Source organism: Dermacentor silvarum, chromosome 7 (genome assembly GCF_013339745.2).
Source record: "Dermacentor silvarum isolate Dsil-2018 chromosome 7, BIME_Dsil_1.4, whole genome shotgun sequence".
NCBI classification, from domain to species: Eukaryota; Metazoa; Arthropoda; class Arachnida; order Ixodida; family Ixodidae; genus Dermacentor; species Dermacentor silvarum.
This window is the reverse complement of record NC_051160.1, coordinates 179,651,831-179,668,320: the sequence shown is the minus strand read 5'-3', so window position 1 is coordinate 179,668,320 and position 16,490 is coordinate 179,651,831.

Below are 16,490 nucleotides of genomic sequence, written 5' to 3'. Positions count from 1 at the left end.
GTGCACCTCAGGATGCCATTTGTGTAGGATATACGGGTTTGGGAAGGTACCCGTCTGCAGTTTTCGCCAGATTACTTCTTCCTTCTTTGTGAGAGATCTATGGGGGGGGGGAGGAAAAGTTCTCCTGCCCATTCTATAGTGTTGTAGAATTTCTCTGTATGTGGTTAAGTCTCGCTTTTTGGACAGGGAGTAGTATGCCTGCGCTGGGGCCCGGTGTGTAAGTCCTCGGGCGACCTCGTTGGCGATCTCGTTCCCTGTGAGTCCACTATGAGCGGGCGCCCATATTATTCTAATTAGGTCATTGGGTACGTTCTCCTTGCCTGCTTGCAGAATTTTGGCGGCCTCTTTGGATACCTTACCAGTGTCATAGGCTTTGATTGCAGTTTTAGAATCGGTGACGATTATTCTGGTTGATGGGTTTGTGATTGCCAGGGCAATCGCCGCCATCTCTGCCTCCTCTGGTGAAGAGTGTCTCACGCTACAGCTCGAGATTAGCTCGCCTTTGTCGCTCACTACTACTGCAGCGTAGTGCCCTTCTGGGTACTCTGCCGCTTCGGTGTACACTACTCCTTGTTTTTGGAGGAGGGAGCTTTGGAGTCTTTGGACTCTGCTTCTCCTGCGTTCGTCGTTGTATATTGGGTGCATGTTTCTTGGGATGGGGGGTATTCTTAACCTGTTGGCAATTTCTTTGGGGATGGCGGTTATCCCCTCTCGCGAATCTGGATTCCGGTAGCCCAGTTTCCTAAGAATGGATCTGCCCGTTTTGCTGCCGGTTAGTCTGACATATTGTGCCGTGAGTTTCGCCTCGCACATTTCATCTAGGGTGTTTGAGACTCCTAGGTTGAGGATCGTCTCGGTTGATGTGCACGCTGGTAAACCTAGGGCGGTTTTGACACCTTTCCTGATGAGGATGTCTACCTTGTCTCTCTCTGCTTTAGTTGTTTTTAAGTACGGGATAGCGTAGGTGATTCTGCGGTGGCTTACCGGCTAGTGCATGTGAGAGCCGCTAACTTACTGCACGCAACATGGGGGAAAAAAGCAAGCACACTTTATTTACCCGCAAAAAAAAATGCTGGTTCACTTTCAACTTCATTGAAAAGTCCAAGCTGATTCTTTCTTTACACTTGTAGCGGCCATCGCTTGCGGAAAATAAACTCGTGAATAGGCACTCAACCCACACGACGACGCCTCGAAAATCGGGTAGAAGGAATGTTGACGTCCGAGGTAGTATGAGGGCTAACAGCCTGACGGGGCTCAACTGACTGCACTATCTCTTCTCCACCTGCAGGTGCCAGAATACCTCAAAGTGTACAAAGGAGTGCACTATGAGGTCTTCTGCGTGGCGCCGCGTTCGATATATCGAATGTGCTGGTGAACGAGCGTTCTTTATACGCGTGCACCAGCCCGATACATTTGCATGGAATTTTCAAGGGGATTTTACAGCTGTTCGATATACAGAATAATTCGTTATAAGTTGGCTTGATATATCCGCGTACGACTGTATCTCCGTCACCATATATATGGCATCGTATTGATCAGCTGTACAAAATACGTATCAGATTTAATCACATTAACTTCCTTCAGCTCTTTCTGGCCTCACACAGCCCTTGAATGGTATCGCCTCCCCAAAGAAATCATAAAGAGTACAAATAAACGCAAGTTTCATGCAACATCAACTACCGTACGTTGTGTAATCTGAATTTGTTAATAACTTACTATGTTCCTTTTAAATTCTTTGTATGGTCAGGTAATATGGTATAATTGTAAAGCTGCCTTCGTCGTGCGCACTGAACTTTTGTCCACGTACCACCAGCTAAAATTATATGATTAGAAACTTACTTTTTAATAACTGCATTATTTGTTTACTCTGCTCAACCCACTTCCTTCCGTAATGCCTTCAAGTGCTGACGGCGCAAATAAATAAATTATTAAGCTGTAAAAAATATTTCTTGGATGAGAGGTGGTCACCTGCAATGTTTCATCATCATCATCATATATTTATGTCCATGGCAGGACGAAGGCCTCGCCCAGCGATCTCCAATGACCCCTATCCGGCGATGTATAAAATATGCGCATTATTTAAAGCTACATAGTTTAACACTACGTAGCTAAACTCAGTTATTCTTCTGAAATAACTAGTCAGTTGTTCCTCTTAGCCGCTTATTTTGTCTGTGCATGAAAGTCTCTCGTTTTATTTGCTCAAATGACAACCTAATTAACAAGCTTTTGAAACTTATATCGCTTTGGTAAATAAGTTGCTATGTGTTTTTGGACTCACGCGCTAAAATAAAAAAACGTACATTGCTTTATAAATGCAGTGAATGAAATTGCTGCGAAAAGACAAAGCCGTGTAATACATTTGAGCTTTTCATTACATGCCTATAGCCAGGAAGTTTATGCAACCAAATGATTGTGTGTTATTACATTCTTAAATTCCTATGGCATTTCCCCTATGTGAAGAAGCCAGTTTAACTTTTAAATGATTCACAATTCGACTTTGTGATGTTTCGATCATATATTTGATAGATAGAAATGTGCATGACCAATAGGAACATATGTTGGAGGCAAAAATTCTTAGCAAATTTTGCAAAATAATCTGTGTTTACCAACTGAACAACATATTTCAACCCTGGAACAGATAGGAAATTGAAATGAATCACATGCATAAAAGTTTGCAGTGCGAGTATTATGAAGTACAGTTTCAGTTTTATTTCTTTCAATTTATGATATATGATAGTTGATGTGATGACTTCAATTTCCTGTTTTATGTTTAGGCTACTGACACTGCACAAACTATATTTTTTGTCATAACACGGAATACAGGCCCAGAGTGCGGCTCATAAACACATCGGGATAATGAGGTGTCATTTGTGATACATTTCTCGCTATGGGTAATATAGGAGCCCCTTTCTCGCAAATTTGTCTTGGTTGAGAGCGCGTGTGGTGAAAGTAGACTGATTGTCCGCGCTTTCCGTGCAGCTACCGAAGCGACTGTGACAGCCTTTCGCTGTTTAAAGGTTTAGGCCTTTCGATGCCAAGCGCCTGAAATATACACAAACAACGCGCTTGTCCAGAACCAGAAGGGTCGCAAGCATCATGCGAAGGGACGGATTACCCTTGTACGGGTTAGTTGCATCCTTGAGCAAAAAAGAAAAACCGGGGAGTGACAAGTCATTTTTAACGACGGGCTGTCGCTCTTATCGTTATCACAAATGACGACTTGCGGCAACGTACTGCGCTTTGTCGGGAAGCTGTTATGGTTCATTCTTTAGAAAGGGTATTTATTTTTTTCCGCAACGTAACTTACGTCATCGGGGCAGATTTTAAAACATAAAGGTCTTGGGTCAGGCGGTGGTACCTAGGTGACATGAACGCCCGAGAAAAATGGACTTGTAGAGTCACTTTCTTTTGGAAGCGCTGATAACGTTGTAATTTTAACCACAATAGCACTTCGTACATGGCATTTTTCCTAGCAGCTTAACAGAAGGCTAATCAGTCCTCATATTAATAAACTTATAACTTTTTACCAGAGACACTCTCAGATGACGTCAATATATTTACAATAAAGGGCTCCATAATTTCCACCATGGCTTTACGTAAGTACGTTGGCGCACTTCATGTAATAATCCCAGTCAGCCTACTCACATATAGCGCATTACTAATCACATCTACCATGGCCATGGCTACATCCCAAGAAGCAATTTCCTACCTATTTTGATTACTTAAGACTCGGTAGGCTTAAGACAGGCGAAAATTCGAATAGGAATGCGTAGTATGGTATTAGTATGGAACCTACAGTGATCTAGAACGTATGCCTCACACTCGAGTCTGTCCAGAATTAGACAGTAACATTCATTTACTCTGACTATTCATCTATCATCAATGTTAATAAACTAAACGCATGCTGTGCCGATCTTTCCCCCCACCTCACCCCAAATTCAGCTGGACGCAGGCTACCACCCTGCGTCTGCTACAAACAAATACGTACCCTTCACTCGCTCGCCTCCACCTTTTATTCCCTGAAGTCTACAGTACACCCAACTGCCGGTGCTGTGGCACTCACCCGGCTACGCTTCCGCATGTGCTGTGGGAGTGCTCAGCACAGTACACTCACATTCACACCACGACCATCTCGTCGAGGTTGCGTGAGGCTCTGCGGAGCTCCGCCCTCGACGACGAAACCTGGGCGACCCAGCACGCCCGTGAGGCGGCGGCGAGGCAAGCCCTCGACGTCCCCTCATGGGAGGCTTAGGCCCGGCCATCATAAAGTGCTGGCTCTACAATAAATGTTTATTCCTCCTTCTGAGCTTCCATCGCTAGGTTTGCGTCGTGAAGTAGCCTGAGCTTGCACAAGTTCTACAATTCTACGCTCCAATATCCCATCACCAAGAGCTCGGCGCTTGTCATCACGAATAAGCTAAAAAGTAACCTCGCCTTCAGAACGTATAGTCAGCGTCACAAGCTTTCGTACCCCGGAAGGTGAAAAAAGATTTATATTTCTACCCCTTAGTCACGCATCGTAGTATTCGGATTTACAGCGTATACTGGTCTAGAGTAAACAAAACAAAAGTTTTGCATAGTTTTACTGGCTGCGGGGTAGCTGCGTTGAAAATGAACTTATTCGCAGAACCTCGGCCACGTAAACTTTTGGTGGCGACTGTGCGATTGAACACCTGCATTTTCTTTATTCTGCACACAATTTTTTTTAATGAATGGCCTTCCAGCCAACGTCATGCAGTGCTTACACCTGGTTAATTTTCAGGACAACAGACTCAAACATGACTTATTAAGAGAAGAACTGAACTATTATGTAGCACGTCATTATTATCACCAATCAGGTGTAATAAATATGTAAACAAATAAAGGATAATAACATTGCCTATGAAATTTTACTAAAATCTCAGGACTACTTCAAAATTTCGCCTGTTCGTCTTGTGTACGTCCCTATACTTTCTAGCAAACTGAAAGGGAGAAATTCAAGGGTGAAATTGACATCTCTTGCGGCACCATGGCAGAAAAGGGAAGGTGTAGCTTAGTGGGCCCACATGAAAGGATCAGCTGCGATTGTGCTACTCACGCACAAGGAACGACACTTTTGTATTTTTTTACAGGCAGTAAAGTGATAAATGGTGTCCGTGGACGCTGGAGTGATCATGACAATACCACCGTACCGATATGGGTGATAAACGATTCTAATAAGGGAACATTTCTGCAAGCCTCACAGTCCTTTCTCATGTTTCTTCAATTGTCCAAACACGTTAAATTTAGCGTAGGAGAAAATTCTTACAGAATTACTGAAGAATTGTACCAGTTAAAATTACATCATGGTGCTGCGATCTGATTCAGCAATAGAGTAGTTAAGAACAGAACAGCAGAATGCCATAGTAACTTTGGTGATTCTAGCCGAAAAAAATGTCTTCTTGCAACGCTTTGTGGGCATAACTCAAAAAGGGTGTGGTCTGTGATTGGAATAGTTCTCTATTTTTACACGACAAACTACATTAACACGCCCCGGTGTCTTTTCACATTATTTCCAATACTCCTCTGCGTACGTCGTGGTAAAAGGATTTGAAGACATTTAGTATTTCGGGAATTTCGTGAAGGTATATGGGAATGGTTCAAATGGTAAGACACGTGCGCTGCATATTGAGGATGGAATGTTTATGTTTCGAGGTATTGGTTTGTACTAAGCAAAAAAGCTTGTGAAATAATTCGGACAGGCTTCATTTGCACCGAAGATCCGGTACGCAAAAATTCTGCTTTGATATAATGCAAATATACTCAGTCAAATAGCTTCTGTATTCCTTTGTACGAATACTACGTCTGGGGCTGCAGCCAAGTTTTATTCTTCTGCGTCTTTTAATTGCACTCACGGGAAGCTATTTATTTTTGTGGTACGTTTCAGGCTGAACAAAAGTCGCACAAACACGCCTTTCCATGACATATCTGAATAGGAAAAAAATATTTCTTAGTAATGTCTTCATAAATGTTTGCCTTAAGAAAGAAATCAACTTTGAAAACACAAAGTTGGGTTTATTGTCTAAAATACATTACACCTAAAGTGCAAAAGAAGTTTGGAAGCACGTTCGCATGTTCACGAAACCAGCCAGCTATTTTTTTAGGAAGACGTTTGTACAGTCGAAAGAAACGAAACAAGAACCGCAACTAAATGACCTGCGTTTCGGAATACGCCATCTGGCGGGAAACCGCCAAACTAAGCAGCGACAAAGTGATAAAAAAAATAGCAGCGCCGCTGGCTTCGAACCTGCGAACTGCCAATCGTGGTATCAGCGATACTAATCGGTGGTCGCGCGGAACGCTCGGCTATCGGTTTGAGTGTTGACGGAGGCAAAAACTAGGTTTATATACGTACCACAATAAATTCTGCGACCTTGTTATGAAAACTGCGATTTTGGAACGATTTTTTTGCCATTTCAAGAGTTGCTGCTGCAACTAGCTGAAAGCCGAGTCATTGAAGTTGATAAATCCCCAATAATACGTCGATCGATGCAATAGGCTCATCGCAAATTGCTTTTTACTGGCCAAAAAAGCCTCCAAAATTTGGCCTTTTCCATAGACTCCCATACTTCGAACTTCTCCCGCAATTTGGAACGGGTTTTCTGTCGTAAGTAATGGTACCGCTTGCATGAGATGTCGGGCTAAGCTCCTAGAGCCTATTTCCACGGTAATATTTTGAAAGATGGCTTCTATGATTAGTTATTCGGGAAAAACGACGCTCTCCCATAGAAAATGCGCATGTTTTCAGAGGCGGCCGCTAGAGGCGCTGTTCGGCGATGTCCCAGATTCCTGGTATTGGACACTACGGAGCTGTCGGGTAATTGCTTGTGTTTATTGTTTTTTTTTATACTTGTGCTTATGTGAAAGGGGAAGGCGAACTTGGAGCAAGTGGCAAGTCGAAGTGCATGCAACAAAGGTTACCAGGATACTGCACAGCCACTTCCAGATTAATATAAACTTGTGTTGACATGTGCTTGCCTCCTGCATAGCTCTCTATCTGTCCCCCAAAAATGGTGGTGTATAGTTGAGTATTTTAGACCAAAGTGTTCTTTCTTTTACTGCCGAACTTTTTTTTTAAAGAAGCTGCATTCTTTTCTCTCTCTCTTTTTTTATCTCCATGCTACCTAAACAGCCCACTTTTTCATTCATGACTATACCTTTGCCTTGAAAATTTCTGAATTGTTGATTTAGTATATAGTGGCTCAAAAATAAATGTACACGCATAAATGTTCTATTTAGGCATTGAAGCTGGCCATGGTGAAGAGGGGCGTGCTGCTTCACCTCGACTGGAGCTACCTGCACCCCGTAAGCTTTCCATAATATAACCATGCAGTGTGTTTAACTGACCAGCTCTGGTCTTTTTATTAGGGTTCTCGAAACTGATGTGGTCACCATTAGGGCCAAACACGTGTGCAATGACCAGCCAAGTTTGAATTCATTTTAGGATTGGTATAACAAAAGTTGGTCCCATAGAAATCTATAGGCTTCAGCAGGAACCTTTGAATGGAATCGAATATGCTGGAGTCAACTGAGGGAGTAGGCTGTAGTAGTAATTTTATTTTGCATGTGGCTGGAAAGCTTGTCAATGCGTTGCTGTACTGACCAATATGCACAAGTCAGCATTTGTTGTGGCCTATCAGAGAATGAATTTCTAAAAGGAGATGGCACTGAAAAATAAACCGAGACCTTCTTGCTATTTATGCATTAAAGCAGCACTGAACCACCCTTTGATCTTGGCAAGCGAACACATTCTACATGTAGCGGAAACAGCTAACAAGCAGTTTGTAAAGATGGCTTTCTAGAGGGCTGCTCCTCATTTTTTTTAAATGCTGGCTAGCTTCCAGTAGGCATTATGTGGTCAGTTCTTTTAACAAATTACTTGTGTTCATACCCTGTCAGATTTATTATAGAGAATTAGCAAGTGGGTAATTGCCAAAGCATTGCCACTCTGTTATCATTCTTGAAAGTTCTGTCTGATACCCATCTTGAAAAGTTACCATAAGTTTGTTTCGAAAAAATAAAGGTGAGGTGTGATAGGCCTCTCATTGCCACTGGCACTGTTCCGGCTTAAGAGAACAAATGAGTTGAGGGGTATTAAGGAAAGTAAATATTATGCTCCGAATGCCTTCGCTTATGAGGCGTTTTCAAACATTTAAAAAAATTGTATTCCTTGGAAAAACGCTGCACTCAACAGCAGAATGTGTTTCTCAAATCTTGGAAAAGGGTTCTCCAGGGCCCCTTTAAAAGTAATTATCAAAGAGGCTATGTGCTTTCGAATGACTAGAACTCTTCCAGGAAGGCAAGTTCAAGTTTGAAATGTTCGCAAGAAGTTTAGGGATATTTTAAAATGTTTCTATTATCTGAAAAGTGGCCCATCGTATGCTGAGCTGTGATCCTTAGACACAGGCAAGTTAGGAAAGTGAATTTAATAGTGTGTTTTAGAAGGAGCATCCCCAAAAACAAACTCCTTTGTACGCCTTTTGGGTTCTATTGTACATTAAGGTGATAGACTACCCTAACTGAGTCCCCTGTTTTTATAACTCCCTGGTCTCCATCACTGTACAGAACTTGAAAGTTCTCATGTAACTTTCCTTTAATATCTCACCATATTGGGTGTAATGCCATTTCTAGAGTAGTTAGTGTTCTCAATGTTCCATTTAGTGGAAAATTTGAACTTATTTATCGAGTTTTCAAGAACTGCACTGGGACACCACTGTATAGCCCCATTTGCTATCTGTGCATCGTGTTTCCTATCTGCACTCGGCCACTGTGATGTTTATACAAAACTTTTAAGGAGGGAAATAGCACTTCTATTGCAGCGTGTATTATGCATGGTCATTGTGTGGGGAATTGCACTTCTATTGGTATATTTCAAACTGGTTGCATGCTTCATTTATTAGGCTAAAGTTGCAAGGGCCACTGCACTACTATTACATTATGCCAAAACTACGCATAATGTCTGTAATTGTACAAAATTTAAGTGCTATAGAAATGGAGGAAATGTGTCTGTATGGTTTCTTGCAACCAATCTTTGGCTGGGGTCTTGTTTATATAATGGTGGATGAGAAATGGGGGTTTGTTGCTCTGTTATCCTGGCACTAATTGTGGATTGCTGCTACTCTACCCTAGCTTCACCATGCCCTGCAAGGGCACCAGCAGGAGAAAGCGCCACCGGCACATCCCCTTTGGAGACACCACAAAGGGAAAGTTCCGAGGAGATGATGTGTGAGTCTCTTTACATTTTTACATGGCCCATAAAAGTCTAGTAACTTCGAGGTTGCTTTCATTCTGCAGTTCATTCTTGACACCTAAACGTATGACAGAAATGTTATCCGTATCATTCTGCAACAAAAAGCTCTAGGCTTTGAAATTGCTACGTTATTTGAAATGTCTCTCTGGCATCATTTAGTTTATGAAGAGACCGTGTTCAATTGCTATCATAAGTGGCACAGATATGGTGCAATGTTTCTACTGGCAGATTTTTTCCAATCCTGAAATGCTTAATCAAAAATGAAGACTCAAAGATATACAAGGTCTGTCTCAAAAGTTCTTGCCATATGTTTTAAAGAAATAATTTCGCTAACTTTCAGACATATTGTGGTCTCCTTCAAAGTACTCCCGATTAGACACAATACATTGGTTCCACCTCCTTCTATTGCTGGAAGCACCCTTGCACTTAAGCAGCAATGTTCCTTCCTTTTGAATTGTAGTCCCAGCCCCGAAACCCCTAAGCGCCAGTTTGCATACGGGGAACAGAATAAGTCACATGGTGCCACATCTAGCAAGCAGGAAAGTTTTCCAGCAGTTTGCACACTAGGCAGTGGACACAGCCACATGCAAATGTAGCTCATTTGCTATGTGCACAGCAGGACTGGATTGCAGACTCGCACTCGTGTGCTCTATCTAGTCTGGCCATGCTACATGGTGCGGACTGGCTGTCCTGCAGTGATAGTACAGAAATCCAAACTACATTTTGAAGCTTTATCAAAACCTCATTACGAAGCAATGTCTGCCAAGGTGTCTAGCCAGGAGGGGCTGGAAGCAGTGTTTGCAGAGCCTAAGCGCATGCATCCACTCTAGATGCGAATTGCCATTTCATGTGAGGTGTGGCCGGTGTAGTGTACATGTAGTGTGGGCAAAAGTTCTGTCTTTCGAGGCTAGTTTAGTGTTTAAAACTGACTGAAATTAGCGAGATCGGACTGCGACACTCGTAAGCAGTGTGGCTTGACTTTCCTTTGTACGAATGTGGGTGCAGCTGAGCTAAGCAGATAATAGTCTGCTTCTTCTGGAAGTACAGATTTTCGTGTATTTCAGCCTGTTATTTAAACTGTGTCAATAAATATACACAGTAGCAGCCGGGAAGTTCACTGAACCAAGCACCATTTTTTTTTATTCATGTCGGATCGGCCAATGGCAGCGCTGTCTGGGAATGTTCCGACTGACGTCAAGGGGCAGCCGCCAGCAGCCCCAAGGGGTTGAGGAGAAGGCCTCTGTTGAAAAAAGGGCTTGAGAAAAAAGTGACTCCACACTCCACTTGCAAGCTGCACGTGCTGCTCACAAGTGCAAAATTCGGCTGAGATACAGTAGTACAGTGTAGACCGCTTATAACGTAAGCCACTGGAGTCTCGAATATCTGCACTATAAGCGGTACCACACTATAACCAAAATAACGATTTTCAAGCCCTGCACGTATGCAAACATGTAGACCAAGCATGTAGACACGCTTTGTACTATCGCGCGCACATCGCGATTACGTTTTCGCCAGTGAGCTGGCGCAAACATAATCGCGATGTAGCCGGTGCTCTTCAAGTTCGACAGCTTTGCACCGAGTCAAATCGAAACAACTGTTTGCCGTAACCGCTGCGAAAAAAAACCGTGACCGCTATCAATGCGATTATGAACGGCGACTTTGTGGTGCTGCGTGAAGGCACGCGCCCGACGCATGCACCGAGTCGTCCAGTCGCAGCAACAACTGGCCGTCGAAACCGCGCTCGCTATCTATGCGATCATCGATGGTGACTACACAGTTTTCGAGGCACGCGCCCGACGTGCGTACCGAGTAAAAACGAAACTACTGTTCGCCGCTACCGCTGCGGAGAAAACCGTGGCCGCTACTGACACGATCGTCGATGACGACTACGCAGTTACGAAAGCCCACGGCCAACACGGTGTTATGCGCAGCCGTAAAAGCAAGAATACAGGATTTAAAGACACAAATAGGTCCGAATTAACCGATGTGTGACCAAATAAGTCCGAATTAACGAGAGTTTGATTGCATTGAATAATGCACACGCCAGTCGAGAGCACGCTTCTTGTTGAGAAGCGTGCTCTCGACTGGCGTGTGCATTATTCAATGCAATCACGCTCTTGTTGAGAAGCGTGCTCGCTGCGGCCCTTGTCGGCGAGACTTTCCCGCGGAAGCCGCATTATAACCGGTATTTCGTCTCATGCGGCTGCACTGTAAGCGGTATGCATATACATGGAGTGCTATGGGAAAATTAACATGAGTCTGAAAAGACCGTACTATATCCAGTCCTGCACTATAAACAGTTACGTTATAAGTGGTCTATACTGTATATGTTAACTGCAGAATGTGTTTTTCACCAAGCCCAAGGTGTGGTGAAGGAAAATCTTCACTTTGAATTTTGATTGATTCAATTACTTCTGGAAGAAGTTGACCATTGTCTAGCCACACTGCTTATTGATGTATCTGTCGCGTCTTGCTAATTTCGATTAATTGTGAACACTCTACTTTCAAAAGTACATGTACACTTGCTAGCTCATTCTCACTCCTGGCCGCTTCTGGTTAGATGGCTAGATTGATTTCGCTTCTTAATGAACTATAGACAGTGCTTATAAATGCGCAATTTGGATGTGGCTACTACAGTAGGACCCCGCTGTTACGTTCCCGGGTGCTGCGTTTTCCCGGCTGTTACGTCGTTTTCGGCCGGTCCCGGCACAGCTCCCATAGAACCCAATGCATTGGTAACCCCGCTGTTACGTCGCAACGTCCCGTGAAAAACGTAACAGCGGGGTTCTACTGTATATCTGTTGGTCAGGTTGTTGCAGTTCAAAGCCTATCCGGATTACTTAGCACGGCCAGAATTGAGCGCAGGCACGCGCTCCAGCCCTGTCGTGCAGGGTAGCAAAAGGAATACATTTGTGTGTAGCTGTGTCTGTTATGGAACATTGGTACCGCAGTCGTCGTGATGAGCCCACTCGCTGAGCTCATTGTAGCTCGCTGAGGTGCTCCAAGTGGTTTCCTGGCAACGTGACTCCAGGTGCGTAGCAAGCCTGCCCGAATGCCAATATCCGACTGGAACACATAATCTGCTTTCGAAGTTGAACACCTTTGAAGTGTGTCACCATTATGGTCGGAGCTCATTACAAGTAAACATAAAGGCGACGTTTCATTCAACTGTCAGAAATTGTACCATTGTCATATAAATAAGTGAAAAAGTTGCATCTAGCAGACCAGCACAGCAAAGGGATGGGACACTGGGCCTCTTCGATTATCAGTCCCTGGCAGTCCCAGACTGCTTGGGACTGCTGTGCCGCATTCGATTTTGCTCGGACAGCTTCCGAAGCTCCGCCCACTAGTCAGAGTTGTCGGAACCGTGTATAAATTTTTTCACGGACCGGAAGTTCCGGACTGTCCGCAAACTGTTGGAACTGTCAGCAGATGTTTGGTCGGGCAAGCGCAAGTAGCTAGCAGACGACGGATGTCTTAAAAAAAGATGCGCGCGGTGTTAGATGACGTGTGCGTCTGTGTACTTTGCACGCTCCAGGCAGCAACTACTGTGCATTGAGTTATTGCTTCTGTTACATCAGTGCTTTGTGTGCCATTATGCAAGTTTTTCACGAGCCGTCTAATTGCTGTAGTTTTAGTCTTCGTGTTTTTTAAAAGAAGCGCAGCAATCAGGCGCACATGCTTGCTTTTCGTAATGTGTTTCGTGAAAACTTTCATGCTCATTGCTGTAAGCAAGGAAATTTTTCTTTTCAGGTAAATAAAATTAGCGTGTGAAGAATCTTGTATTGCATGTGGCTATTACACGCCGGTAGCTGGGGTGGGATACAATAGGAGCTTAGGGGATTGCTGTTAGCATATATGCTGATCCCTTCTGTTACCAAGTTCGAGTGTTTGATTTTTGACGTGTACACGTGCTCTCTCCTAGACACGCGTCGGGCCTTTAATTAGCAGATGGTCTCGCGAGCTTTGAGGATGTCGGTGGGTGCTTTCTGCATAAAGACTGACGTGGCACGATCACGATATTGCTTATGTCTGTGTGGGAATTCCGCTTAAGTTTCTCAGGCTCACTAGCTAGCGCAACATAAAGTTCTATGCGCTCGGGCTACGATTCCACTGTGCAAGCTTTATGGTTGTGTTGGCGACGTGGCCTCTGAGACTGCACCATTTCTGAGGCCATGCTTATGAAAACGCTGGGTAGGGGGCTGTCTACGAGTAGCAAATAGCAGACGGCAGCCAGGAGAGACTTCCGGTTGCGGTGCTTGGGTCACGTGACTGTGACGTGCTCTTTTGTTGGGGCTAGTCAGACCGGAAGCCGTGGGCGGTATTCGAAGAGGCCCACTGAACTCCACCACAAGTTGAGAATAGCCTCGGAGCTTGGTGCATTGTAGGTGACAAAATCGGAAGTAGTCGGACTATGTGAACATCCAAAATAAAATTAAAGCTTCCCACCACGGTGATGTTTTATAGGACGAACGTTGTGGGTATGCCCGCCCCACTCTGCCGTAGCCTTCACAGTGCAAGTCATAGAAGGACCAGGAGCCTCGTGAACGGGATCAAGGCGCTCTTCGATTGCCAATAACTCTGCTTCTGTTGAATGCATTGTACTTTTTATGGGAAAGTATTTCTGAAATAGTCACTTTAACTTCAAATGCATTTCTTGACTATGATAAAATGTGGTTCAGAGCTCTTAAGCTGCCATTACTATATGCAACAAGCAAGGAATTTTAGCATAAATGAAGAAAACCTGACATTTGTAAACATGCAGCAGTTTGGCTCGGACAGAATCCTATGATGCATTCAGCCGCACACTTAGTCTTGTGTAGACATTTTGCTAGTATGTTTACCTGTGTTTTAATTCACCAGCTGGCTCGGTACGCTGCATTGTTGCTTTACTATTTCTTGATATATCATCTACATCTTATTCCTTCAAGCCTTCAGTTTATAAGAATGGAATTTTTGAATGTAGGTCAAGCGCATAGAACTGGTTGTTTCTAAACACTTCGATAATGTAACTTCTTGTCAGGCTATTTTCCACATAAATTGTGGAAAACAACAACTACTTTACTATGAGCATGAAAAGTATAAACTAAGCAATTTCATTACTAGTCCTACTTATTTTCATGACATCTTTAAAGCAGATTTACGCAAATCGGGGTTCGCACACTTTCTTGAAATTGAAACATGTCTTCAAGACCCTTGAAAACATTTGGAATTTCTTGAGTGGGTACAATCTAAAATCGATTTTGTGATCCGCTTTATATGGCGGATCAGTGTGGACCCGGCAAACTTTCCACATTAAGAACAATGGTATAAAAAGCTTAAGCCACGGTGAGTGCCCAGGCAGATCCATTTCGCACGACTGCTGGCTTGGCTTCCAGTGGCCCGCTGTATGGCCTCCAAGATTGGGAGCGCGCACTATCCTCGTTGGCAAAGGCCATGTCTGCACTTCCTTGGCTGATAAAATGCTCCAGGGGACTGCACTTTTTCCGTTTTCTTTCTCTTTCTTTTATTTTTTTTCTCGGTCAGCACTATTGTAATAACCACTTATTGCAGGTCATAGAGGTTCTCGCCATATTAATATATGTGGCGAGTTCCTTTTTCTTTATCACCGCGTGGCAGCGCGCAGTTCAAATTAATGGAGAAGCTGATGCGCATGCGCAGTATTGAGTTGGTTTACCCATAGACGCCTACACTGCGTGGCCGGACCGTGACAGTCAGTTCAATTATCCAAAGGTTCGAATAAATGAGGTACGAATTAACAAGCATTTACTGTATAACTTTTTGTGTTTATAGTGCAATGAGGCTATTTAAAGTGTTTTGGAAGTGTTATAATAGGAAAATGATACACGGGATGCTGCTCTGCACACTGAAAAAAGCTTTGACGCGGCCTTGAAAGCATTTGAATACCTATGAATTTCTGCCACCGAGACCTGTACAAATCCTGATATTTTACATTCACCAGAGTGCTCTGAAACAACCAATCAAATGTGCCCTAAATGTACCGCTTCTGCTATGAAGTAAATATTTTTGTGTTTCAGCGGTGCTGCTGCGGGTGCTGCGGGTGCAGCTGGAGGTGCGGCAGCAGAACAGGGACGTCTTGCATGAGCTCCAGCAGCTGAGGCATGAGGTACGGGTCGTGTCCGAGAGGCTGGATGAAATTGAGCCTCTCGACAGGACCCGTGCAGTGTCTCAGCCTGCCCTGTCGACGGTGCCTCCAGTTCTTCCTCGGCTACCTGCCAACAATATTGAAGAATTGGAGGCAGCAGAGGCAGCCGTGCAGGATGAGGCTGTGGCTGCCACCTTGGTTTGTACTGCCCTTTTATTTTTAATTATAAGGCTATGTAACATGTGGAAGTTCTGTGCATGTTTCATGAAACATGCTGTGGGTTTTATGTGAAGGAACTTTGCATCGCACACACAAAAGAGTTCATGGAAATAATTTGTTCCCTGCTGTATAGGTTCTAATGATATATTTCGACTGGACCTTAGTTTCTTTAACATGCATCTTAATCTAAGCATACACTAGTGTTCTTGCAATGAGGCCTCATCGAAATGTGACCATGAATGCCAGAATCAAATCTGTGACCTCGAGCTCAGCACCGCAACGCCATAGCCACTGAGCTAGCATAGTGACTTGCTGAATCGTCGATTTCCAACAGCTCTCCGTAGAGATACATTCATGAAGAAAGAGTAAGTCGTTAAGGTAATAAAAATCCATTGCTGATACAAAGTGCAAACTGGCAGCTCTCTGTAGAAGGACACAATGCAGAGCACTTGTGCGTAAATTCTTTTTGTTGGACAAGTTCTAGATACATCGTGAATTATAAATAGCAGTGCAAACAAGTGGGACACAGTACAGGAAAAGGGGTGCAATGATCTTCTGTATATACTGTATTTACCTCATTTTAATCTAGTTTTATTTACCATGAATAAGAGGCCTATCATGTGGCTTTCTATTAGTGTATGAGGTTCATGGTATTGTTATTGAAATGCAGTCCACATTTTTCTGTTATTTTTTTAACTTACAATATGCTGATAAGCCTTCATTTGTAGTGAGCAGGAAAGTGGCGCACAGCCTTTGTTTTTGATGAGTTGGCTTGGTAAGTCTATCGACAGAATGATAATGGGCGCCAGGCAGCCATGATGTAGGCGTGTACTTAGGGGAAAAACGCTGTACAAATGTAAGAAGGTTTGTATGACAATGCAAACTTATTTTACCAAC